General features: G+C 46.8%; 1 protein-coding gene and 1 long non-coding RNA gene across 2 annotated transcripts in view; both read left to right on the top strand.

Moving 5' to 3' along the window:
• The window catches only part of LOC138165191 (uncharacterized), a 10,444-nt gene extending 8,472 nt beyond the window's left edge, over nt 1-1,972 (top strand). The window contains exon 3 of the long non-coding RNA XR_011169300.1: nt 1,431-1,972. This is a non-coding gene — a long non-coding RNA (uncharacterized lncRNA). The remainder of the gene's footprint in view (nt 1-1,430) is intronic.
• The window catches only part of LOC138165341 (sterol carrier protein 2), a 464,797-nt gene that overhangs the window by 191,000 nt on the left and 267,683 nt on the right, over nt 1-6,114 (top strand). The gene's annotated exons all lie outside the window — the stretch shown is intronic.

Genomic DNA, 6,114 nt, shown 5'->3' with positions numbered 1-6,114 from the left:
TTTTTTTTTGTAGCATTGAAAATTATTTCAAATAATTTTCATATCATAAAGGCTTTATCAGAAACAATAAAATTAAAATGAAAGAATCAGAAATAACCTGAAAAAAGAGAAAAATGAAAGTTTCTTATTGTAGAAATCAAATCAGATTAACATAAAAAATGAGGGCGGCATGATCCCGCTCTGGCATTTACGTCTGGTAACTCACTTACCTTCTCCGGGCCTCAGTTTCCTCTTTTGTAAAACGAGGCCCTCTCAGGTCCTTCTAGCTCTGAATCAATGATGCTGTTGTGGTTGCCTTCAAATTCTCAGAGGCCTGTCATCTGCGTGGCCCCAGAGGACAAACTAGGACCAATGGGCAGATGTCATGGGAAGACAGATTTTAGCGCATAATCAGCAAGGGCTTTCTAACAATGAAAGCTATGCCACAAGGGAGAGGTTTCCTTTGGGAGGTAATGAGCTCCCCAGCATTAGAAGTATTCAAGTGGAGCCTACATTAAACCCAGATTTCTGCACTAGCAGAGAGATTGGACCAGATACCTTCTGAAGTCCCTTCCTCTCCAGAGTTTGCTGCCTTGACTGGGCTGTTTCTTACCCTGGAACTTCCCTCGGTCCCCAGCATCTTCTCACCCCAGAGCAACATCTACAGCATGCTAGCTCCCTTCTCCCATTGCTGGGTTCCTTGGGAAGGGGAAGGAAGAGGGGTCCATTTTGCAGGTGGACCTAGGCTGGCCAGGCTTCATTCCCTTCACAGAAGCTGTGCTTCTCACTCTCTTCACCCCCACCCCCAAGTGGACCTTCCTCTCCCTTCCTCTTTTCAACTCCATTTTATGTATTATCTACCCTCATTAGTATGTAAGCTCCTCGAGGCCAGGCCCTATCCTTTAATCCTGACTTTCAGCATAATGCCTAGCATACAATCAGCATTTAATAAATGCTTGATGCCTTTCAGATCCAGGAGAAGAAATAAGAGGCACAAGATAAGTCTTTTTTATTTTTTGCTTTTGGGAGGGCAATTGGGGTTAAGTGATTTGCCCAAGGTCATATGGCTAGTTTTTGTGTTAAATGTCTGAGATCAAATTTGAACTCAGGTCCTCCTGACTCCAGGACTGGTGCTCTATTCACTGCAAAGCTGCCCCCACAAGATAAGTCTTGAGAATTATCAGATAGGGGCAAAAAGGGAACCAGCACCCCTGCTCCTTCCCTCTGGGCCAAGCAGAGCAAGGCCAGCCCCTCCTTTCACTGACTATGGTGCCCCTCCCCAACCCACCTGTCCTGCTAGCCTTCTCTTCTCTAGGCTAGCCATCTGCAGTTGCTTCAGCCAATCCCCTTTTCACCGGGAATCACATCCCTTCACAAGGTACATAAGATCCTAACTTTGGAACTGGAAGGAACCTGAGAGATGGTTCTGATCTAACCCCCTCATTTTATAGATGAGGAAAGGAGAAATAGCTGGACCAGATCCAAACAGCAAAGGGGTGTCCCATTTGGAATTGGAACACAGATTCCTGACTGCCTCCAGCACTTGGCCTTCTAGGGTGTGATCCATCTGTGATAGAGATGGGATTCATGCTGGACCCCTAAAAGGAAAAGACCATGTCTTTGGGATCTGGACCCAAAAAAGGAAAAGCCCCTGGACTTTCCCACACAGTCCAGATCCCTGGCATTCACATAAGGCATCACCCATCCCAGTAATACTTTCAATTGTACTTTCATTGTGACTCCAATCCCAATCTTCTGTACCCTGTTACCTCTGACCCAGCCCAGCCCTTCTTTGTCTGTTACCTCTGGGTTACCCCAGGCTATTGGCCACTCCTAGATCACATTCAGATCTTCCCACAGTCTTTCTGTATAAAAGGTCTATCTGACCCCTATTACCGTGTTTCCCCGATAATAAGACCTATCCAGAAAATAAGCCCTCCCCTTACTGTGTAAGATTCCTCGAAAATAAGCCCTCCCCCGAAAATAAGCCCTATTGAGATCGCTGCTGTAGTGAAGGTGATCCCCTGCGCTACATGCTACATTACGGTACCCTCTGTATGCACTGTCCCCCCCGTGAAACGCACGCTGCGCTCCGAGCTGCATCCAATCAGAGCTGCAGCAGTGAGCGCGTCATCCTGTTCTTTATTGAATAAAGGTACATTTTTTTGTTCACATTTACCTGTTTATTAAAATTGCTGTCAATGTTCATTAAAATAAGCCCTCTGGTGTTTTTCTGTCCAAAAAAATTAATAAGACAGTGTCTTATCGGGGAAACACGGTAAATTGCTTCACTTCTTAAAATGTGCCCACTTCTGTTGGTGATACAATAAACCATGTCTCTGACTGAAGGGCTTGAGTCAAATTCTTTCAAGACTGACCTGTGCCTTTTGCCCTTGAATTTCAGGGTTCCCAACACTGCTAGACCACACAGATCATAGAGATGGTAGGAAGCCAGGTCTTCTGACTTGGGATCCAGTGTTCTTTTGCCAGCTTCCCCCATCCCTTTATTTTAACAACAAATCCCTTTCTGCCTTTCCAGGTTTTTTTCATAGTGCTCCCCGCTATAGAGGCTACAATCCAGTCGTGTTGACCATCTTGCTTCTGACACATGATTCTCCCTCTGCCGTTTCTATATCTTTGCATTAGCTAATAACTATGAATTATCTTTATTACCCCAGCTCAAACACAACCTTCAGAAGCAAGCAAGAAGTATTTCCTGGTCCATGCTGCCAGCCTCAACAATGACCTTGTTTCTACTCTGTATTATTTCCTGGTGGTGTGCAGTCATTTTTCAGTTGTGTCCAACTCCTCATGACCCCATTTGGGGTTGCCCTTTCCACCTCCATTTTACAGATGAGGAAACTGAGGTAAATGGGGTTGACTTGTCCACACACAGGGTCACACAGCTAGTAAGTGCCGGAGGGTGGATTTGAACGAAGGAAAATGAGTCTTCATAACTCCGGGGCAGGCACTCTATCCACCACACCATCCAGCTGCTATTTATTTGTATGTTGTCTCCCATTTTAGGATGTGGGCTCTTGGGAGACAGAAGCTGTGGTTTTTCTTTCTTCAGCAGCCCCTCTGGGCTCAATCTCCCAACCCAGAGGGCAGTGGACTAATTCTTCCTTCAGGTTTCTAGGGGCACCCCTGAGAGTTTGGGGTGGTTTTCTAGAACTATTGATATCCAGCTCCCTTCTTGTCTGTTCTCCACCTCCATTGATCATCAATTAGTCAGCCAGAGTTAATTAGTTTAGAAATGGCTATTTACCAAAGTGGTGTAGTAAAAAGAATTGGTTAAAAAGAAAATCTGGGCCATCCTATCTCACCAGTATAGACAGAAGCTAGGGAAAAGTGGACTGATAAAACTAAGGTGCCTGGGGGGGTTGTTCACACCTAATCTGCACCTCTGACTGCTTCAGCCTCTCCATCAAAGAGGTGTTCCCACCTGACAAAGATATGGGCTTAGAGAATCTTGTTTTATTCATTGAAGATGAGGACCGTGGGATGCCATTCTTACATTTGTGTCCCCAAACTTAGCACAGCGCCTAGTACATAGAAAGGACTTAGTAAATGCTTGTTGTTGACTCCAAGTTCTGCAGAAGGACTGTCCCACACTGCTTTTTCCTCTGCCTCATCTGCAAGGTAGGGAAAGGGAAGGATGGCATAGGGATAAGGTTCAGGGGAGGTAAGACAGGTCCTGACCTGTGTGCAAGAAGGGAAGCCAAGGAGCCTTGACCAGCCCGGCTTCTGCCTGGGGCAAAAGGGCCACATCCTTCCTGGGAAGAGAGCCAGTATAAACTGCAAAGCCAGGTTGGGTTTGCACCAAGGTATCACAAATCAAGGAGTTGAGATTGCCAAGGAAAACCAGTCCTGGCACATGTTCGGGACACAGGGTCAGTGCTAAATCAGGAGAGCAGAGAGGAATGCCAAAGAACTGACAGTTGTTCTGGCCCAACCTGTCTCTTCTCTGGCTTCTTATGGCAGTTGTTGATGTTTACTGCCACCTTCCCCCACCCCAACACCTTTGGTACTGATGAGCTGGCACAAGTAACCCTAGGTTTCTGGAAAAAGGCTTAGACTAGAGGGAAGGAAACTGTCTGGAGGTGGAGGCAGACCAGTGCTGGGATACAGAGGATTTCTGAGTCCCATTCTCCCCAAAGGTGTCAAAGACTAAGTCTCCACAGGCCTCCTCAGGCTTCCCAGGGGATGTCCTGTCCCCAGGGAGAAAACAAGCAAGGTTTCTTTTTCCTACTCAGACTGTGCCACCTCCACCCCTCCCTTCAATCTCACTGGGGACTACACCCCTGGAATCATCTGCAAGCTCAGACTGCACCCCCAGAGTCACCTGCAAGTTCAGACTGCACCCCTGGAATCACTCTGATAAATGGACTTTCTCTTTATCCCAACTCCCTGGCTGCTTCCAGCCAAGGAGAGGTGTAACTGAAGGACCCCTTTCATTTTGAGAAAGCATTCCCTTATTGACCACTGACTCAGGAGACTTTTAAAAGGGAGCGACTCCATCCCTGGATCTCTCTTCTCTCCTCTTTCTGGCTGCAGATCATTTCAGGACTGTTTCAAGCTACTTCCTGTGAGAGGTAAAAGGGGACAGCTCACCTTGTCTACCACTCCTGCTTCCATGTGACTATAGGTGCACACGCGCGCGCACACACACACACACACACAGATGTGTGTATATTTATTGACTTTATATTTACCATTCAATTGTTTTAAAATTTCAGTTACAGATTCTCTCCCTACTCCTAGACATTGGGAAAGCAAGAAATACAAAATCCATTACAAATATGTACAGACAGTTCTTTTTACATAAATTCCCATTGCAAATTCAACTTTAAGTAAAGAATTCTGAAAGAAATGTACGTTCCCAAGAAACCCTGTGTTAACTTTACTATACGGTGCTGTGTTCTCTCCCTTCCTATCTGTCATTCAGCCCTGGGGCCTTACATTCCCCCCACTAAAAAAAAAAAAGCAACCCTAAAAAAATCCCTCCAAGTGAAGCAGAAGAATGAATGGTAGGAGAGACCCTGGAGAGAGGAGACCTTTGTCTGGCCCTGCCTGTCTGTCTTCTCTCTGCTCAGGTACCTCCTGTCTGCCCCAGGCCTTTGTGTCATCCATACTCTCCTGTCTGTGTCCAGTCTGGCCCAGAGTGTCTGCCCAGGTATGCCCATGCCCTCCCTCTGCCAGCAAGTATCCCTCTTCCTGCCTACCTGCCTCCCTCATTCGTTGCATTATGGGGGGGGGGGGAAACACTGTAGGTAGAAGTCTGCATGATGATTCATTTACATGAAGTGGGAAATGTTCATATACCACTAGGCCTGGGAGTCAGGAAGATCTGGTTTCAAACCCTGCCTCTGGCACTTTACTGGCCCTGTGACCATGGACAATCCACTTGTATCTTCTCTGGTCCTTGGTTTACTCATCTGTAAAATGGAAGAGCCCCATTCTGCTCTCCAAGACTTATCTACTCAGTCGTCAATGAGATAAAATCAGTCTAGCTTGACATCACAGACATACTGACTTTCTTCCCAATTAGTAAAAGGAGTGCAGGTAACATTTTGGTTTCTTCTTTGGTCACTTTGGGGGCAGGAGATGAATTAGTGCCGTGAACTGCCTGCAAGAGATCTGCTTTGTACAGAAACGGCAACAATAGCAGCAGCAGTTATAGCTGAGGGGTGACCAGAACAGTCCAAGACGGCAGCACCTGAAATGATTGTGTTGGAGGATTCACAGTTCAGACATAGAAAGATCCTTGAAAGTCATCTGGTCCAGCCCACACCTGCACCCCTGACAGATGCTCCTCCAGGCTCTGATGAAAGCCCTGAAGGGAGATAAAGCTACAGCTTCTGAAGGCAGCCCTTCCAGAGCTCTCAATCTGCAGTAGGAAGAAGGAGTTCCCTTCCCCAGGCTGTCCGCTCTCAGTGCTTAGTGGAGAAACTAGTAAAAGCAAGCCTATTCTCACCATCTAAGCAAGAAAGCTCCCGTTAATTTAGACTCATGAACCATAACAGGTCAGAGCTAGGAGGACTCTTAAAACAGGGAATGTCAGAGCTGGGAGGGGCCTGAGAACAGGGGATGTCAGGGCTGGGAGGGGCCTGAGAACAGGGGATGTCAGGGCTG

The sequence above is a fragment of the Petaurus breviceps genome, unplaced genomic scaffold (genome assembly GCF_028583685.1).
Source record: "Petaurus breviceps papuanus isolate PSGF00001 unplaced genomic scaffold, PetGlider_PUasm1.0 208, whole genome shotgun sequence".
NCBI classification, from domain to species: domain Eukaryota; kingdom Metazoa; phylum Chordata; class Mammalia; order Diprotodontia; family Petauridae; genus Petaurus; species Petaurus breviceps.
This window is presented reverse-complemented; position numbering and strand designations above follow the sequence as displayed.